Here is a 22143-nt window from a genome sequence, read left to right as displayed (position 1 = left end):
GGGGGGCACCAAAATACAAGTTCACCCAGGGTGCCATTTTCCCTAAGGCCAGCCCTTCTCAGGGTGCAGGAAGAAGGTAGCTAGTAGCTGTGTGTGGGCAACGGGGTAACTCAGAGTGCAGGTAGGGGGTAGCTAGGGCTGTAGATGGGTGTGTAGGGGGGGCTCCCAGCTTCAGCGAAGGGTCATGCTGAGGCTCCCAGCTTCAGCCCCCCGCTGCTCCTGGTTTGGGGGGTGAGGGAGGTCTTCAGCCCCACATTGCTCCTGGCTTCAGGGTGGGAGGCCCACCGGCTTCTGCCCTGCGGCGCTCCCCGCTAGAGTGGGGGGTACTGGCTTCCACTGACCTGTGCCACTCCTGGCTTCAGTGCTGGGGACTGGATTTCAGCCACAGGGCTCCATGGCTCCCCTGAAAGGCTCGTGGATCCCCAGGGGGCTGCTGACCCCTGGTTGAGAACTGCTGGTTTATAGCATAAGAATACAAGAGTATGAGCTCAGGTAAGAGAAATTTGTACAGTGCTTTTAAACAGCCCCTAAACTGCATTAAGTAAAATAATCTCTTCTTATCCATTAGGATAGAGTAAATATTTCTGTTCTATCATACATGTTCCAAATAGCATTCTGTTGTGTAAGAGCTAATGATAAAGTGACATTGACCATCTCCCTTCTTAATCAATTGATTCCTAATGGTCAGCTCAGCCAACATATCATTGGTATAATCGTATAACTAAAGACCTGCCCAGTCCAAATAGTCTTGTTTCTTTTTGTGCTGCATGACAGGATCAACATTCATGGTATTGGAGTGCACTTGAAATAAAGCGCTTCCGACGTTTTATGCCTTGGTTTTGGTTTGGCAATTAAACACCTACAAAAGTTATAGTGTTTCATTTATTCTTCTGCCATGAACTGTATCCCGGAAATATGTCAGTCTGCCTATATATTAGAAGCAAGCAGTATTTGCCCCAGATTTTAAAGGTTTGTTGTTTAAAAAAAGATTTTGAGTCCTATGTAAATTCAATGACTCGGATTTTTAAAAAACCTGTAGACAAATTAAGCTGTCTCCATACATAGTCACATGATGGGCCCCCATCCCTGGCTGTTTGAAGAATTACTATGGCTACTCAGACAAGGGGGTGAACAGGGTACAATGGCACCCAGCACAATGGGGCCCTGCCCTTGGATGGGGCTGCTACTGTAATTAAAATACATTTTTTAAGATGACTTAAGGCACCTTCGTCCTCTACTCCTCACCCCAGGCTACCTGTCCACCAGACCGGTCCCCTGGCATAAATTACATCAGCTTTCATGCTGGCCCCAAGGAGCTGAACCCACAGCGGGGAATCACTAGGGCACAGGGAAGCCCCAGCCATTCAAGCAATAGGGGTAGGTGTGGTAAGTTGATGGGTGACACAGAACCAACGTAAGATCTCTCTCTGACCGGCAGCACCTCTGATAGGTAGGTAGATAGGTCTGCATTGCAAAAGCAGCACTGTCTAAGCAACTGCAGTGATGGAGAGAATCAGTTTTAATAGCAAGAAGGAAGAGAGGGCCTGATCCAAAGCCGATTCCAGTCAATGGAAACTTTCCCAGGGACACCAGTGACCTTTGGATCCAGTCCACAGAGAGCAAAGCGCTGCGTGATTACAGAACAGTACACCTGGTGTGACATGGTTTGAGGCATCTGTTTGTATGCAACATTGGAATTTTCATTGATTTTATGAACTCCATATATAACAGTAACCTTCAGTGTGTATTAAATCAATCATTGGCTGACAGGGACCATGTCACATACCACACCCCCTGTTTGGGGGTAGCTACCGGACAATCAACTAAGTCATTAATATGGAATGACTTTGCAGGGTGCTCTCATAAAAGAGCTTTTCTTAAAACATGCCCACTTTCTGGCCAGCACGAATCACTTTTAAGGCTTGTGTGTCTTTTCAGGACCTCCTTCTGTAAAAGAAATTTCAGATGTTTCTGTGTCACCACAACCTGTTCCCCTGAAACACTTTTGATCACTAGGGCCCTGTACTACTGTTTATGGCAACATGTGCTTTAGAAATACTTGAAGTATAAATATATAATAATTCAGAAAGGAGTCTGGCTCATGGGACGTGTCCTTCACCAATCAGGGTTTCAGGGTTCTCCAGTGATTTCAACATTAAGAAAAAATAAATAAATCAAAGTCTTCCTACCATTCCAATGTTAAAAAAATAAAATTTCACCTTGATAATACGATTTAATACTTAAGAGCTATGTTTATCTTCTATTTGTCCATTAATCCAGTCAAATGTCCATAATAGTTTCATTGGTGAGGTTTATATTGTTAACATTTGAAAATAATAAAACAGAGCAGGTCCACTGCACTCCTTTGCTGAAGAAAATATATTTTAATCCAATTAACTACATAAAGGTTAGTTTAACATCAAGTTATTCCCCTCCCAGCTCTGAAGAAAGCCAAGAGGGCCAAAATGTAGGTAAGAAATAACTTGATATTTAATAACCTACTACATATACTTGAATGGGTTGAAGGTACTTTCTCAAGAAGTAGCCAAGCAACTGAGTATTTCTCTAATAAAGAATTATTTGTAAATCACGATTTTCAATACCACAAGCTTGATAATGACATTAATAAAGAGCTAAGCAGGCAGATTCCATTAATTTTTAAGAAGTTACATCAAAACAATAATATGCACTTTTCATTTTGAGCTGATCACCAGAGGGGGAACAAGCATCTACCAACTTTCTTCCTGATATTTTTTTAAAAGCCATTTTAGAATTAACAGCATCATCTTTGAAGAAGTGCTCATGAAAAACTTCCTAATTGTAAAGGTGGTTAAGCCCTGTTACAAATTACCTAGGAAAACTGTGGATTCTGAGTCACTGGAGGTTTTTAAAGAACAGGTTAGACAAACACCTGTTAGGGACAGTCTAATAAATACTTAGTCCTGCCTTAGTGCAGGAAACTGGACTAGATGACCTATTGAGGTCCCTTCCAGTCCTACGTTTCTAGGATTCTGTAACAGAAGTCTTGCTTCAGACCACAGAGCTAGAATAAGCGCATGGGTAAGATTGTGGCTTTAAGCCTAGCCTACTTTCTGCACTGAGGAGTATGAGGAGGAGCTGCTTACTGGCAGGATACGTTGCGCCCAGGGCACAGAAATATGGCACAGTTACTGTGGGTGCAAACTTGCACTTGCAAAAATGAAGACTTACTTTAACACCTGTCTTAAAGTCTGTCTGCAAATTATATATCATTAAGGAAAGATAAGCTATCTCCATTCCCTCCCATTGTTGCTGAAGGTTAGAACTGGTTGGGAAATGTCCGAAGTGTTTACAATATTTTGACCAGGAAAAAAAGTTGTTTTTGTTTTGTTTTTGCTATTTCTTTCCCCCCTTCCCGTTTTGTGACAGTCGCATGCTCTTCTTGATGTCACATGAGCTGGCTTCCATGTGCTGAGTCCTTGCTTTTATTCATCTTATCTTGGTTCATTAGCATAAACTATTTCCTAGGGCTGTCGATTAATCGCAGTTAACTCATGCGATTGACTCAAAAAAATGGCAATTTAAAAAATGAATCATGATTAATCGCAGTTTTAATCTCACTGTTAAACAATAGAATGCCAATTGAAATTTATTAAATATTTTTGGATGGTGTTCTACATTTTCAAATATATTGATTTCAATTACAAAACAGAATACAAAGTGTACAGTGCTCTCATTATATTATTGTATTACAAATATTTGCACTGTAAAAATGATAAACAAAAGAAATAATATTTTTCAACTCATCTCATACAAGTATAATGCAATCTCTTTATCGTGAAAGTGCAACTTACAAATGTAGATTTTTTTGTTACATAACTGCACTCAAAAACAAAACAACATAAAACTTTACAGCCTACAAGTCCACTCATTCCTACTTCTTATTCAGCCAATCACTAAGAAAAACAAGTTTGTTTATATTTACGGGAGATAATGCTGTCCACTTCTTATTTAAAACGTCACCTAAAAGTGAGAACAGGCATTCACATGGCACTTTTGTAGCTGGCATTGCAAGGTATTTACATGCCAGATATGCTAAACATTCTTTTGCCCCTTCATGCTTCTGTCACTATTCCAGCGGATATGCTTCCATGCTGATGATGCTTGTTAAAACAATAATGTGTTAATTAAATTTGTTACTGAACTCCTTGGGGGAGAATTGTATGTCTCCTGCTCTGTTTTACCTGCATTCTGCCATATATTTCATGTTATAGCAGTCTTGGATGGTGACCCAGCATGTTGTTCCTTTCAAAGAATACTTTCACTGCAGATTTGACAAAATGCAAAGAAGGTACCAATATGAGATTTCTAAAGATAGCTACAGCACACAACCCAAGGTTTAAGAATCTGAAGTGACTTCCAAAATCTGAGAGGGATGAGGTGTGGAGTATGCTTTTAGAAGTCTTACAAGTCTCAGATGATGAAAATGAACATGCATCGGTCTGCTCTGCTTTGGATCGTCACCAAGCAGAACCTGTCATCAGCATGGACATATGTCCTCTGGAATAGTGGCCTCAGCATGAAGGGACATTTTAATCTTTAGAGCACCTGGCACATAAATATCTTGCGAAGCCAGCTACAGCGGTGCCATTCGAACTGGGTCTGTTCTCACTTTCAGGTGACATTGTAAACAAGAAGTGGGCAGCATTATCTCCTGCAAATGTAAAGGAATTTGTTTGTCTGAGTGACTGGCTAAACAAGAAATAGGACTAAATGGACTTGTAGGCTCTAATGTACAAAAAATAACTGCATTCAAAAATAAAAGAGGGTAAAACTTTAGAGCCTACAAGTCCATTCCACCTTATCTTTTGTTTGTTAAAATGTGTGACATAAGTTGCGTTTTGCTTACACACCTGATTAATATTTATTGTAAATAATGTTATACTGGCAAATTTATTGTTACTCAAACACTGAATCACTGCTAACTGGTAACTTTTCTTGGAAAATAATAAAAATCTATATCTTGTATCTCTACTTACTGTAAGTAAAACAGTAAAATATTATCTCTCTCAAACACACACACGCACTCGCTCTTGTGCTCCTTCTGGAAGGCTAATTAGCAAAAATCTATGCCTTTAATTAGTAGTCAAATAGACCATCATAAGTCTTCACAACTATTCAATGAGGCTCTATAAACTGACTTTGAGACCAGCTGGTCATCAGAGATGTCAGGGTCATTTACGTTATTTCTCTCTTTTGCTTACTATGCTTCCTTCCTGAATTGCTGTAGATTTCAAAGCATACTTATTCAATTGCAGCTTTCAGCAGGTTAGGCAATTTTCTCCTTATGCTTTACAGTGATTCCTAGGGGCTCCGTTTGCTCCCTTTACTGCTCTGAAAGCAATATGGACTCTTCAATGTTCCCCCTTATTATAGGCAGGGGCTGGTTCTTCAGCTGCTTCTCATATCTTAGGTTGCAAGGGACAGTGTTTGGTTGGCCTTCTTCTCCCTCCAGTTCCAATCCTGATAGAATACATAAATGTGTTGTGGAATCTATAAATTAAAATACAAGACTGCAGATACTGGATTCAAATCCCTATTCTATAGTATGAGATTTTGAGACAATCTTTCCTTTATAACTAACTAAACTCTCCTGATTTCTATATCTTGTAGATTTAGGACTATTGTCAGACCATTATTTATCTGAATATTAAAGTTTACAGAACTCTGAAATACCATATAGATTATATTTGGCCAGTTACAAAACTAATTAGCTAGTCTCATGCATTGAAGCATTTTAGAAAGGGCCTAATAATCGTAGATAAAGGTGACAAATTTCACAGAAATTGTTAACAGTAAAAACATCAATTTGCATAGTTTGTCACAGATTAAAAGAAAGTTATTACAACTGCAGAAATGTATAGAATTTCCAATGACATTATATACTACCTGCTCTTGTTTATACGAAATTCAAAATAAACCTGGCCAGTTTATGAAACCTGTGCCGCTGTGAGTGTACTCAAAACATTTACTATGTGATTACACAGTGGTAGAGATCAAGCCCAAAATTCAACTGATGATGCAGAAAGGTCTGGATTTTTCTTATAACAAACTAGTAATGCCATAGCAGAATGAAAGAAGGACAGATCTATTTCAGAGTTTAACACAACAGGGCTATGAGCAATGTCAAAATGCATCTTGTTTAGACCTCTCAAAAGCTGGGAATTTCAGCTCCCCTCATTTTCGGTCCTCCTGGGTTTACCTTTTTAAAAGAGCCTTCCTCTACATAGACTCCTGGTAGAGGGCCCTTTAAATCTGGAAGAGACAACCAGCTGCAGCTTTCAATTGACCTTTTAACATGATACTGCTGCAGGCTGAAACTCCATTCCAGCTAGTAAGCATGTTAGTTGCTTTTATATTGTTTTCTCCTACTTCTCCTTCCTCTGATTCCGTAAGAGATGGCATGTCCTCACCTTTCCTTAACCAAGGACACAGTAAAGGGCTCTGTTGGAGCTCATTTTTTTCCTGTTACTTTGCATTTTGGTTCCAATGTGACATCCTCATCCAATTTATAACAAAAATGACATTAAGGCAATTGGTTGATGTAAACAAGACAGTTGCCCTTTTCTACTAAACCTTCTTTGTTGCTCTGGTGTGGACCTTTGTCTTCATGGTAATGCCTCTCTATCACTGTGAACAATATTAGGGAAATCTGTGCTTGGAATTAAAGAAACATTAGTCTCTCTCAAGAAGCTTGTTTCATCAACAAAATTGTGTCATCAGGATATCTGTAAGCACACAATTTCCATTTCTATAACAAAACATTGCTAAAATTTATTGTAGGTAAAACAAAACAAACACTGTTAAAGGCACTTTTCATGAAAACATTGCAGAGCGCTTTATGAAAAATATTATAAAAATTTCTAAACAAATAGTTTACAGCCTCTATAGCCACAAATCTATGTAGAAAGACTTTTTTTTATTAATCAAAATATTGGGAAGGCTTATCAGTTTTGGCAGACACTGGATGACACTAAATTCTGTAGCTTATCTGTCCATGGTGTGCACATTCTTACATATAGTCTGTCAGTGCAAGTTACACACACACAAAACTACATTAATAGAATGTTAAATAAAGTCAACTACTCAAAAATTAGAAAACATCTGAATTAAGGTTGCTTGTGCAACCTGAATTCAGCCCCTTTGTGCATGTGCATTATGATACAGTCTTTAATTACATGATCAAACATTTTTTCTATAGGATCCCAGCCTCATTCACTGCACAGAATGAACATCTATGCAATATTTTCTTTTTTCCGCATTGTTCAGCGAGTGTCCCCATGCCTTATTTACTTCATACTATTCAAATCCTGCTCTGAAGTCAGGATTATTATTTTCCTCCTGGGCTTTCCCCTGGTGCTCATCACTATAGTAGCTGAGTGCCTCACAAATATTAATTAACTGATCTTCACAGTACCCATGAGATCAGGGTATAGCATTATCCCCATTTTACAGATTTGAGGCAGAGAGAGAGCAAGGACAAAAGTGTCCGCTAGTTTTGGGTGCCCAACTTGAAACACCTATGATACAATTTTTCAGAGTACTTAGCATTCTATAACATTTCGTCTGTTCAAAGCATGGCTCACATTGACATCAGTTGCAGCTGTGAGTGCTCAGCACATCTGCAAATCAGACCCCAGGATCTCGAGTCAGGCCCCAGAAAATGACGAACATACAGTCAGTGTCACCGGTGAAAACTTTAGATTAAGTGACTTGTCTAGCATCATAAAGGGCCTATGTGGCAGAGGCAGGGATAGAATCCAATTCTCTGGGGCAACATTTAACTGCCTGACCCTTGAGGCCATCCTTTCTCTTCCTGCCTCAATTGCCTGCCTCATTCACTACACACTTTCCAGCTTCTGCAACAAATAAGGCAAGGGTCCCACAGACAACAACTTCCTTCATTATACAACCCTGATTCATCCCCAGAGAAGGCCCCTTGAAGTCAATGGGCCAACAATACTATACATGAGATGAGAATTAGCACTATTCTTGTATGATTTGGTTTGGTGTTCTTACCAGGCCAGTTGCTATGAGTTTCTCCATTATGATCTCTTGCCCCTTGTTGGGTCAGCCCATTTGTTAACGTGCAGTAAGATTGCCACGGCTTATGTAACAGAAAAAACTGAACCCAAAACAGAGCAGCACCAGTGACAGCTCAACTGCTGTGGCAGTTTAACACTCCAGGGGTCTGGGTGGCTTTACTAACTTATTTAGCAAACAGAATGTAGGAAGCCCAAATAAAGATTCATTTGATGAATATCACTATTTCACCCATTAGCTTTCTGTTGCCATCGGCAGTAGGCATGCTGTTAGCTTGTTAATAATTTTAGTCCGTTTCTTTGGTTCGCTACACTTAATTGTTGTCAACTAGAAAGCAAAATTAAATTCTTATTTTCTTTGTGAGGACCTTGTGCTCAGCATTTCAAAGCTACTCAAATGACAGATGCTAATTTCTGGTTTTTTGTTTACAGTTACCCCTCGAGAATGAGGCAGGAAACGCCCACATTTTTTTCTAATATTTTTACCTCTCTGTCTAGACTCTTTATAAGGGCAAGATGCTCAGTTCCAGAATTGATTTAGCTTCTGGTTTTGAATCTCAAGCATATTGAATGCCTGGGATGATGGATCGATGACCAGTGCACTGATCTGAAAACGTTTAACTGTCACCAAATGTAGCACTGTGGATACAAGCTCAAACCCTTAGCTCATTTGTCCTTGTCGATCCATCTGCCGCACTGCTCTGCGAGAAGAAGGCTATAGTTCTGACTGGTACTGAAGTTGTTTTAAAATTATCTCACTGTGCCATTCCTGAGGTCACAGCTCTTCTTCATTTGGGAACATCAGCAAATAGCTTATCAAATACAAGTCAGTCAGAGCCCAGTTCAGTTTAGATTAAAAAAAAACACTTATTGGCAATTACAAGAAAAGAAAGGAAACAGGAAGAAAAAAAAAAGTTAATGCTTGGACCCCTTAACCTAGATACTACTTAAGGACCCTAAAATATAACATGATAAATCCAAGTTATAGGTTGTAAGATGACTTGTTATACATACCACTGCGGAGATTTGTATGGCATGTGACAGCTGGTCAGAGACGCAGCCCCTTTCGTAATCTCTTCAGAGAAAGTAGGGCCATGAGCCTAAAACTCCAATTCAGACATAGGCTGGTTTTCCTTAGGTTTGAAGGTGATACAAATGTCAGTACATGCCAGAGCTGGACTGCACATTCCATGTCAATGGTGAAGCTGAGCCCATCTTCCTAATTGAATAATCTATCCACTAAATTTAGCCCCTTTCTGCCCATGGCACATCCACCAGCAGATCGTGACTTTCTTACATTTGTTATTCAATGGATTTGGTGACATTTTTGCACTTAAAAAAAGAAGTTATGGATTTTTTTAACTTTATGGACAAACAGTTCTCTGCCAGTATTCAATATTCAAGCTATGTTAGATAGCCATGACCAATCAAATAAGTAACATGGCATTGTTTCTGCTCCTAGAACACAAACCACAGTCAACAAGATGTAAGACTTGAATTTCAGTGCAGAGGTCAAAGAAGTGTCATGGTTTTGTCTGTTTGTGAGGTGCAGCAAATTAAAGGGAATTGCACTTGCCAATTCCAGGGGTGAATTGGATCTTAATTCAAAATTCAATCTTATCCTAAATTAGTATTAGCTGGTGGCTAAAAGGAAAAAACACGGATATAAAAAGGCCTAAGATAGCTAGTTGTGAACTGAAATTATGTCTTAGACTGATCTGTAAAAAAACCAATACAAACATTATCTTACTGCCAAGATAAACAAACGAGACTGCTTTCAAACTGAAACAACAAATCACAACTAGCCTACTTGTGGAAGGAACAAATCAAACATCTCCAATGAGTCTCCATAAAGCAGGTTTATGCTTTCAACATTAGATTGGTGGCATTTTTATAGCACAGATAAAATAGGAAAAATCTCTGTTTAAAAATTCATTAAATTTTCAGAGTGGTGATGGCTAGAAATGATCACATACTGGTATTCCGATGGTATGTTCTGATATCATACTATGATATCACTGCTTAAACCCAAATTTATAGTTATACCCTTGAAAGTAAAGTTGTATTCATATAAAAAATGATACATCTTCTGGAAATTCAGACAATGCAATTTTACCTATTTCTCTGTATTTAATATCCAGTACATTGAAGGCATAGACTTAATTCATATTAAACATTTTTAACTTTCAATACACAAAATCAAGATAGCTGCAAATGATTTTATTCAGATTGACTCTGTGACATAAGGTAATAACTAAAAGTGGCTCAAAATGCAGTGTGCCCAAGCTCTTGGGGCAAGCACTGGGGTTTCTTTATGCAATAGCCTGCATCAGGCTGCACGTCTTGGCTAGGCTACTCACTAACGCAATCTTGTTAGCCCTTGGATAGTTAGGCCTGCTCTGTGCTTCAATACTGCAAGGGGCCAGGTCAGTGACAGCTTGGGAAGGTTGTTGCATACTCCCTTTCACTACAGTCCGTTTGTGTCATCTGTGACAAAGTTCCTCCTCTGCCTTGGTGGGTCCTGTGCTTATTGGCGGATTTTCTCGCCTCAGAGGTTCACGGCAGCCCTCAGTTTGGCCACTTTCATGGCTCAAATCTGCCATTCACCCAGTTAGCCTCATCGCTGGCCAGCATGGGGAAAGGAAGAAGAACAATCCCTTCAGTTTCTGCTGATCCACCTAGTGGATCGGGGAACAGGCCAGAGACCTTCCCCTCTGGTGGAACCCACAGTCCAGTTCAACTCCTCCGGTATCAAGTAGGGAGTTGGAGAGATGGCGGGATAGGGGGAACCCTCTACTCCGGGTTCCAATCCAGGGCCCTGTGCATTGCAGCTGTCTACAGTGCGTGACAGCTACAACTCCCTGGGCGACTTCCCCATGGCCTCCTCCCAACACCTTCTTTATTCTCACCACAGAACCTCCCTCCTGATGTCTGATAACGCTTGTACTTCTCAGTCTTCCAGTAATACGCCTTCTCACTCTCAGCTTCTTGCGCCTCTTGCTCCCAGCTCCTTGCACGCATGCCACAAACTGAAGTGAGCTCCTTTTTAAACCCAGGTTCCCTGATTCACCTGCCTTAATTGATTCTAGCAGCTTCTTGATTGGCTGCAGGTGTTCTAATCAGCCTGTCTGCCTTAATTGTTTCCAGAAAGTTCCTGATTGTTCTGGAATCTTCCCTGTTACCTTACCCAGGGAAAAGGGACCTACTTAACCTGGGGCTAATATATCTGCCTTCTATCACTCTCCTGTAGCCATCTGGCCTGACCCTGTCACACACCCTTTAGGTGGGACCTTGTTTTGTTGTCTGAAGTTATAATAAAGCTGCAGCCACTTGGCTAAATCTGTTGCTTCCATCCATTACCACTGCCATTTGCCATTTATTTACAGTGATGTCAAACACAGTAAAAGGTTGTCATGAGGAAGCATAAAGAATTTGAGTGACTGAGCAAAATGCAAAGCACCCCTTAACACAATGGAAAGCTGTTTTTGTAATCCAAAACTCATTACAACAACACACACCTCTGTATCACCTAAGGCTGGGTAACCTTTCCAGACTCCTGATATAAAGCTATGTTGGTGTGAGGCTAAATTTCCAAGCTGATTGGTTAAACCCTATTTAAACTCAACTCTTTTTTGTAAAGCTGTAAATGAAATAGCTAAAGTTAAGGCAAGGACATCAGTGTGCATTGCCTGAATTGAACAAACTGCTATCCTTGATCTGTACATCACTGTCTATGATTAATTTGATCGATGCAGGGAAGGGAAGAGAGAAAGAGAAGGTGCGCATATATTACAACTGGGGGCTGTTTGAATGTAGTGCATGTATGATGCATAGAGAAACATATTCCTAGTACAAGAGTCCTAGGTTCTGGTAGGAAAGAGGCGAAGAGTCAGCACAAGAAGAAAGGAAGTTAAGTGAGACTAAGAATAAAGACCCCCCCAACCTATTTATTTATTTATTTAGATTTATAATTATATGTTCCCATGCACAGACTAAGTCGGAGGTTCTCAAACTGGGGGGACAGGCCCTCTGGGGAGGGCATGGAATGTACGGGGGGGAGTCGTGACATTTTGTCCACAGCAATGAATAACTAACAAAGATGAGGAGTAATTGTGACACCTTAAAGAATAACAAATTTGAGCATAAGCTTTTGTGGGCTACAGCCCACTTCATCGGATGCATGCAGTGGAAAACATAGTAGGAAGATTTTGTATACGCAGAGAACATGAAATATTGGGTGTTACCATACACACTACAACGAGAGGGATCAGATAAGGTGAGCTTTTACCAGCAGGAGAGAAAAAAGCCTTTTTTAGTGATAATCAAGATGGGCCATTTACAGCAGTTGACAAGAACATGTGAGGAACAGTAGGGGGGAAGAAATAAACATGGGGAAATAGTTTTACTTTGTGTAATGACACATCCACTCCCAGTCTTTATTCAAGCCTAATTTAATGGTGTCCAGTTTGCAAATTAATTCCAATTCAGCAGTCTCTCGTTGGAGTCTGTTTTTGAAGATTTTTGTTGAAGAATTGCGATTTTTATGTCTGTAATTGAGTGACCAGAGAGACTGAAGCGTTCTCCGCCTGGTTTTTGAATGTTATAATAATTCTTGACATCTGATTTGTGTCCATTTATTCTTTTATGTAGAGACTGTCCGGTTTGGCCAATGTACATGCCAGAGGGGCATTGCTGCACATGACGGCATATATCACATTGGTAGATGTGCAGGTGAACGAGCCTCTGATAGCGTGGCTGATGTGATTAGGCCCTATGATGGTGTCCCCTGAATAGATATGTTGACAGAGTTGGCAACGGGCTTTGTTGCAAGGACAGGTTCCTGCATCAGTGTTTTTGTTGTGTGGTTGCTGGTGAGTATTTGCTTCAGGTGGAGGGGCTGTCTGTAAACAAGGACTGGCCTGTCTCCCAAGATCTGTGAGAGTGATGGGTCGTCCTTCAGGATAGGTTGTAGATCCTTGATGATGCGCTGGAGAGGTTTTAGTTGGGGGCTGAAGGTGACGGCTAGTGGCGTTCTGTTACTTTCTTTGTTGGGCCTGTCCTGTAGTAGGTTACTTCTGGGTACTCTTCTGGCTCTGTCAATCTGTTTCTTCACTTCAGCAGGTGGGTACTGTAGTTGTAAGAACGCTTGATAGAGATCTTGTAGGTGTTTGTCTCTGTCCTCAGATGGTGCTGTGCCTTTGACCCTAGATGGCACTGTGCATTTTGACAGATTTCTGTTAAGTTTGCATAGCATTATACAAAGTCATTGCTATCCGTATGTCAATCCATTTGCCTCAACGTAGTGTGCACATTTATCTGTGAGCATCGATCATCTTCTCAGTTTTGCTTTTACTCTTATTTCAATGGACCATTGGCTCTATTCAAATAGACGGCTTACTGTTTTTAATATTTAGTGAGAGTTTGTCATAAATATAAAGGGAAGGGTAAACACCTTTAAATCCCTCCTGGCCAGAGGAAAAACGCTTTCACCTGTAAAGTGTTAAGAAGCTAAGAAGCTAGAACCTTGCTGGCACCTGACCAAAATGACCAATGAGGAGACAAGATACTTTCAAAGCTGGAGCGGGGGAGAAACAAAGGTTCTCTCTGTCTGTGATGATGCTTTTGCCAGGAACAGAAAAGGAATGGAGTCTTAGAACTTAGTAAGTAATCTAGCTAGATATGCATTACATTCTGTTTTGTTTAAATGGCTGATAAAATAAGCTGTGCTGAATGGAATGTATATTCTTGTTTTTGTGTCTTTTTGTAACTTAAGGTTTTGCCTCGAGAGATTCTCTATGCTTTGAATCTGATTACCCTGTAAGGTATTTACCATCCTGATTTTACAGAGGTGATTCTTTTACTTTTTTCTTCAATTAAAATTCTTCTTTTAAGAACCTGATTGCTTTTTCATTGTTCTTAAGATCCAAGGTTTTGGGTCTGTGTTCACCTATGCAAATTGGTGAAGATTTTTATCAAGCCTTCCCCAGGAAAGGGGGTGTAGGGTTTGGGGAGGATTTGGGGGGGAAAGACGTTTCCAAGCGGGTTCTTTCCCTGTTATATATTTGTTAGACGCTTGGTGCTGGCAGCAATAAAGTCCAAGGGCAAAAGGTGAAATAGTTTGTACCTTGGGGAAGTTTTAACCTAAGCTGGTAAAAATAAGCTTAGGGGGTTTTCATGCAGGTCGCCACATCTGTACCCTAGAGCTCAGAGTAGGGAAGGAACCTTGACAGAGTTGCATGTTGATTTTTGTTTTAATCGATATATGTACTTGTGTGTGGGGAGGGGCATAAACCACAACAGACACAAAGAAGAGATGGGCGCGATCAAATAAGTTTGAGAACCATTACTCTAAGTACGCTGTCAATTATTTAAAATTACAAAATCAAACTGCATCATCATCAGCTCACCCCTTCTGCCCAGCTGCGGAACATACTAAAACACCAGCACTCCCAGACATTGGCCTACACCTTCATCTTACTTCAAAGGCCAATTGAAATAATTTGGCTTTACAGATTGCCCTGAAATTTGGCAAACGCAAGCTAGTTCGGACTGGAGTTGGAGGCCAATCCACAGCTCTGGGACCCTTATGGAGACTGCCCTGCCAGGCAGTACATGCTGTATTCTAGTTCACATTTCACTGCTGTTTTAGCTTTGTAAAAAAGAGTATCATATAAAGCACTTTCCATAAGTGAGTTCACTAGATAGGTCTCGGTACTTTGCACATATATGGGAGCAATCTCACTTCCATCTCCATATACACAAAGATCCTCAGACACAGCACAACTGGTACAGTTTTTCACTGCACAGGGGCACTAGGCAAATAGAGGAGGGGGAGGCAGGTTTAGTGAAGATTGCATAAAGGTCTGCCTATGGGCTCCCTGCACTTCACAGAGTGGGGCTTGGGGAGGCAGGAGCAAGATGGAGGAGGGGGTGGAACAAACATGCAGCCAGTGAATCGCTAATGAGAGCAGAGTTCAGGAGCAACTGTGGCATAAGGGTTGCTGTGGTGCCCATGGAGTGACTCCACTGCCACTCTGGGGCTTGGGGAAGGAATCCTTCTCTCCAGTAGCACCCCCTTCCACTATACCTGCTGACTCAGGGTTGGCATGGGGAGAATATTTGTCCTATATTACCTTTCACCAGAGGCCTGCAAACTCTTTACAGTTAATTGACCCCCCTGCCCAATAGGTGTTAAGTCCATTTTCAATATAGGTAAATTGAGTCACAGAACTTAAATGGACTTGTCTGAAGTAATACAGCAACCCAGTAGCAGAGTTAAGCACAGAACCCAAGTCCCCTGCAGCTTCTTCAGAGTCACTGAAAAACCTTTCCTGTCTTGAACTCTAAAATATACAAGTGGAAAAGTCTCTTCAGACCCACCCCCAACACTCACTCACCATATTCATTAATGCATTCCAGAAACAGAGTACGGGATAGGGGAAAGAGTAGCCCCAAATACTCACTTTTCCGGTTGTTTCCAACAGCAATACTGTTTTCAGATTTATGTTGTCACATTGCTTAGCAGCAGGCTCCCAGAAGCTGCAGAAATAGTTCCAGTCCTGTCGACCCTGTAAACTAGATAACAACAAGAAAGCATTGGAACGGTTGCCTTTCCTTCAATCAATTAAAGGGCACATATAAGGGAAGAGAGACATTGTTATAAAATTATCTGCAACTTCACTACTAACCAGGCTACTGTAGCTCTGCTGTGCTGTATTGGTAGAAACAGCTTCCAGTTAGAAATATTTGCAAATGCACAAACAAAATCAAGTCAAATAACTTCCGTTTTTATCTATTTTTGAGGATTTTTTTTTAACACAAATTAGTAAAAAATACAAGGCTCTTGATTTTCTTGGCACTGAGAGATCCAAATTTACATTGTGTGCATGGTTTTTTACAAGGTGGAAAAGGCAGAGATCTGAATCAATCCCCAAAAATAGACCTTGGGCTACATGAAAAATCTATACACCTGTGTTGAATCATCATAGAAACCGGGCTTATATTGCAGGGAAATGTCTTGGGAGAAAGCCTTAAATTGTATTTTCACAGAGATAAGAACCTAGTATAACTAATCACACTTCTGTTTAACTTTAGAGAGAATATTTTCACGACCTCCCATTTATTGAAAAGAAAATGGGATTTTATTCGTTTTTTGACTGAGCTGTCTAACTTTGACTATTAGCTCATTAAAAGCTCATTTTATAGCACTAACTTTCATTAAACGAATAAATTCCAGGCAAAAAAAATGATGTAGAATTTTCATACGAGAAGAATCAAGACATGTAATTCTCTTTTCTTCTGTAAAGTTAATTACAAGATGTCCCTACACAACTTTTTTTAAAAAAATCTCCTGTTACAATTGGAAAATAGAGACTAAAACATCCTAACATCAATTAAGCATTATCTGTAAACTCAGGTATCAACCTTTTAATTGATATTTTGAAAACAACTAACGTGTACCTGAACATTGGAATACTGCTTTTGCTAGTGACACAATTAACTCCTCATCAAGTATCAAAAATGTGTTATACTATAAGGCTGAAGGGAAAACATTTCATTCTGAGTGCGGCTTTTTATATTCTCTTCTCTCAAGTCATCGCCATTACAGGTAAATTATATTAAAATACAATTTTTGTAGACAATGGAGAATCAAAAGATGAATTAATGAATGTGTCAAAATAATTTTGACTTAGTAGTTGATATGAGAGAAGGTCACTTTTCAAAACCTCAAGTCCTTATTCATATAGGGCCTGATCCTACAAAGAATTAAGCATATATGAGTAGCCTCACTGACTTCATTGGGACTGTTCACATGAGTAAAAGTTACCCATTATGCTTAAGTCTTTATGGGATCAGGCTCTTAGAATATATAAGCTGAAATCCTAACCCTGTTGAAAACAAATTAGAGTTTTTTCATTGACTTCAATGGGGCCAGGATTTCACCCATGTAATCCTTTCAATCCTTCAATTTCTGATAGTAAATAAGTAAAAAGAAAACTTCAGGAAAGACCAACCCACAGTAGTTTGAGCTACTGCTGCTGCTAAGCAGGCTAAAATCATCAGTTTTATTCATTCCACTTTTTTCCCCCCCCAAAAGAGGATACTATTTACTTTTCAGGTGTTCTAAAAGATAACCTCAATTTTATGTTAAAAATGTTCTGATAAACCAGGTTTACTCTAGCAAGTGTACAATACAATTAATATATCTTGCATATGATTCAAAATACAAGTCTCTGATTTTTCCTCTTCAGACATTTCCACAGTATTTCCATATCAGACCGATTTGAATCTTCAGCTACTTTGATTAATCAGTTTCTCAAGCTTAACTGTCTAAGATAGTACATCCTCTGGACCAGGACCAGCTGTAGGCACCAGCAAACCAAACCCATGCTTGGGGCTCACAATTCCAGGGCTGGCATTCCGGGTTGGGTTTTTTTGAGCTCTTGGAGGTTGGGTTTTTTTTTTCCGCTTGGGGCGGCAAAAAGCCTAGAGCCAGCCCTGCTCTGGACATATTGTCTTATACAAATATCAGCTCATCAACAGGCTTTTAGCTTTATCTGGCAGAGGAAAAATTAATTTTTTTTGCAATAGCAACAACCAAACTATTGCATGTTCATGCAACTCCAGACACTTTATTTTTTCATATCGAATAGATCTGCAGTGTTTTATTCATTGTTTTTTAACAACCCATGTTTTGAATGTTTATACAATTTTAAAAACTTATGATATTGACAAAAAAAACTGCAACATGAAGAGACACATTCCCTGGAGGCCTTTAGGATATCAGGACAACACAGGGTGTGGACAGCACAGGCGCACACACACTGTAAGGAAGAAGGACTTAAGCAATATTTTTTGCTACAGAACTGCACACATTAGCAGAGGAAAGAAAATTAATGTATTGATGCTGTCTGAACTCAGGTGATACTGTTTTAAAAGAATATAAAACAATGGAAATTATCCTTTGACCTTGCTCTGGACTTTGAAGACTATAGTTTGACTTGATTTGACAGCAAAAGTCTAGCTACAGTTTCATTGCCAGGCTTCATTCCAATACTTGATCAACTTCCCACATACAGTTCCATCTTCAAAAATAATGAAATATCAGTTTAAGACAAACAGTCACACTGCATGAAGCTAAAATACCCTAAATACAAAAACCCCAACCAAATCAGCACACACCGATTAACATACCAGTCGACAAAGCTCTTCATCATGAGCATGATGGGATCTTTCAGGGTTAGCATAGGATGTGGAGATGGAACAACATCGTGGAGCCATCTCTGAAAATTCACAGCATAAATCCCGGTCTCTTATTGATTTTAGATTTTCCCCCAGAGACGCAATTGCTTTGAAATCTCACTTTGCTAAATGAAGCACGTTGCCACTCTCCTGATCATGTAACAAAATCCATTTGGCGGTACGTGAGATTTCTCTGTGAACACTGGGAACCTTCTGTTGTTTTAAATGATCACAGAACCTTTGTTCCCACTTGGCCAACTCCTTATAAGTGAGTATTTCAGACACAAAAAAGGAGGTTTACAAGCTGCCTCCTCAGCATTCTATAATTGAGCCATGTACTGTAACTTCAAGTGACTGCACTGCATTTAACCAATCCATCTGTGTGTCTTACAGGTAGCTTCTCGGGGGTGGCAGGGTGAGTGGGAAAAGGGATGGATAGACTCAAACAGAGATTCTGAAACATGCTGAAGCCTGCACTTAGCTGGCTGATCAGCTGTGCATCGTGAAATGCCAGCAGAGCAATCTGACCTCTGTAGAAGAGAGGACATTAAGGAAAGGAAACATGACCAGGGGAAATTTTCTGTATGACTTAGTAGCTGGGGAAAAAATAATATTTTGCAACATACAGCTCAATACTTTCAAAATAACCTTTCTATGAAACAGAAAAGTATATAATCTAAGGGGTTTTTCTTTAAAAAATAATTACTCAATCTGCTAGTTATCTGCAGACAAAAAAAAATTAAACTGTCTTTCCTGTTTTTCTGAGATGCTTTAAGTGGAAAATATGATGATTATACGATGAGTTGTCACTCAGCTACAACCCACTCACTCCTATTACTCAGTACAGCTGCTTTAATATTCAGTCAGCTCAGCTGCCTTTTATATTCATTACATTCAGGCATTCTCAAATGTCCCTTATCAAATAGGACAGGTTCTGCCCTCACTGGCCTACAAGGATTTGTCCCCTTATTGTTTTGTTGTGAACTAGGATTGAATATGGAAGAGAATAGGAAACCTATTTCGTTGTTATTTGGATTTCTGCATTATGTATATTTTTGCTGTGGCCTTCCTTTAGATCTGCAGAACACTAAGGGTGTGTGGTATAGTGCTGCATGTCACATATTGAAAGTGACTGTACTCTGTGCAAAATAGGAAAAAACAAAAACTTTTCCCTATCTGCTTTCAGCATGTAAAGAGATTTAAGATATAAAAGGTATTTCCTCCACCTGTCCCTGTGGTTCCAACCCTGGATATAACTTGGTTGATCAACATCTTTACAGCTAAATATCTTCTTAATACCTTGAGAAAACTTCCTGGTCCCACTGTTATCTGATACCTGTTTGCCAAAGGCAGGCTTCATTGTCCCCCTAGCCACCTGAGCAGCTATGGGTTAGATCTTCCTAATTCAGACGGAAGAATTAAAAGAAAGTTGATGTGGACCCAAGGACAAGTTCTCAAGTTGTTTGTGGATGCTCCAACTTTATTTGAACTTAAACCATCAGCTGATCTGAGTAAACCACACAGCACAGCTTCTGGCAGTGCCATTCCACTGTCGATATTCAGCTGGCCACAATGGCCTCAGATACAATTTTGTTTATTTATTTTTAAAGTGGAATGCAATTTAAACTACTCTCCACCACACACAACCTACTGAGAGACAGGGCCTGGATGCCAGACTTCTACATGGAGTTGGGGAGACGAGAAGAACTGAGATGAGGACAGCCTCAAGCTGCACCAAATATTGAAGTTCGCCCTTCACCAGGCTGTGCCAATGCACAGGACCAATGCCTAAGCAGCCCTCCAACTCTCTCAGCTCAACCTTTGCTACCCTGCAGTCCACACAGATAAATCTTCACAAGTTTCAGCAACTTTGCTCTGTGAACCCAGGAACTAGACTTCCTGGTTGCCAAGAAGCAAGCAAAAAGACCCACATATCTGTTTGCCAATTCTGCCTACCCAGAAAAAAATCCCTTCCATGTCCCAACATGGTGACGGGCCACGAAGTTAATGCACTGGGCAATCCAGCATACCCAATTTAAGGGTGAGGCTGAGTAAGTGTACCAAATACTGGCTTTCTATACCAGGAAGCCTCTCCCCACATCTTGCCCACTGAGATCCCAAAAGACAGACTAATGTCACGTAACCCACAGCAACGTGGGTAGGGAGCGGGGAGAGGGATTCAACCCTGCCTCCCCATGCACAACACACACAATCCCTTACCTGTGTCCCCTTCCCCAGAGCAGGCACCAGGATAGCCCAATCCCCTGGATAGGTGCGAAGGCGGGAAATGGTACAGTGAGCCACTCAGAGGAACTCCAGCTGCTTCCAAGAATGCCTCCCTAGCAGGGGTGGGTGAGGTCTCTGTTTCCTTCAACCCAGCCAAAACCCCGCATCCTGGTGAGCAGGGTGAGCATTTTATCATCACAGAACACTGGCCAATTTGTGCACTATTGATTTCATAAGCAAGATGTACATGACCAGAGTAAACGACAATGGTGGTTAGATTTTAAAATAGGTGGTAAAAATTCTCATACTCAGTAGAACCACATTGCTGTGTAAAGATATTCTAATTAGATTATATATTTACTTGAATTGCATGGGCAGTCAAGCTAGTTTGTCATCAGTGAATAATACATTATTGAGTCTTCTACCGTCACTCTTAAGTTCTTTTGTGGACCCAAAATATATCCATGCATGTCTGTAGCCAGAGCCAAAGTATCCAAATAATTTGCATTGGACCAGAAACAAGATCTAAGATTTAAATCAGTCAGCCTGAGCAAATCATCCTTAACTTCTTCCATTTATTTCATTTAATACCCAATGGATCACCAATAATGTTCAAAAGCATACAGTAAAAAGGCTACGATATAACAAAATGGCAATTTAGCATTAGGAGAGGGTTTTTTTAAGGGTATGTTGTCAGTAGCATCTGGGTGTCTTACTAGTTGCTTCTCGGGGGTGACAGGTTTGCTATCTACTATCAGCCAGTGGGGTTTATTCTTCCACTTCTGTGCAGTTAATTAGAAGTGTATCTCCCATTAGTGTTAATGGGAATTTTCTGCCTAAATTCCCTGCCCGTTAAGGGGAAAACAGTTACCTCTTTTAATGGCCACTGGAGCAGACAGTACTGTTTCTCCAGAAAGTTACTAACTATTTGAGTTTTTGGACAAATTAGACTTCATTCAAGGTGGAAAGTGATCTATTCTTATGGTTTCTGGAACCCTTCAAAGTTTGGGTCAAATAAAGATTCAAGAGAGCATACAGCCCTTGAAGTTCAAAAAGGTTCTGGTTTTGAACAATCTGATTTGACCCTGTGATCAAATCAAACTGAGAACCCATAGGAAGATTCACCCCTGTTTGTTGGAAACTACGAGGGGACTGGTGGCCATATTTGAGAACACAGTGTGACCTGCTCCCTGGAACCTGGCCCAACTAACCCCAGACAGCACAGATTCATCTTTATTTTACTAGACACCACTAACTACAGTGCTGCATATACCCAGGATTTGCTGGAACCACATGCCAAACCCAGACTTTCCTCTGAGCTACAGCAGAGGTGTATGCAGGTTAGAGTTAATGTGCAAGACATGAAGGTTACCATAAATTCCACTGAATAGAATGGAGATGTTGCTGCAAACATCTCACTATACTGGAGAGCTTGGTATCATTCCAATGACAACCATGTAGTCACGGTTCTTGGTAATTACTGTATAGCTTGTACTATTAACTCAATTAAAGCTCAGCCATACAATTAGGAATGCTGTTACAGGTGCTGTAAAAAGAACACTTTTTTTTTGTATTTCTGTAGACTGGTAACAAA

General features: G+C 40.3%; 1 protein-coding gene across 4 annotated transcripts in view; it reads right to left on the bottom strand.

Annotated features, from left to right (window-relative positions):
* Positions 1-22143, bottom strand: part of OTUD7A (OTU deubiquitinase 7A) — a 253547-nt gene that overhangs the window by 168980 nt on the left and 62424 nt on the right. For all 4 annotated transcript variants that reach the window (XR_013636423.1, XM_073303653.2, XM_073303652.2 and 1 more), the window contains one exon: positions 15545-15656. The gene's annotated coding sequence lies outside the window, so the exon portion shown is untranslated. The remainder of the gene's footprint in view (positions 1-15544; positions 15657-22143) is intronic.

The sequence above is a fragment of the Lepidochelys kempii genome, chromosome 10 (genome assembly GCF_965140285.1).
Source record: "Lepidochelys kempii isolate rLepKem1 chromosome 10, rLepKem1.hap1, whole genome shotgun sequence".
Lineage (NCBI taxonomy): Eukaryota > Metazoa > Chordata > Testudines > Cheloniidae > Lepidochelys > Lepidochelys kempii.
This window is presented reverse-complemented; position numbering and strand designations above follow the sequence as displayed.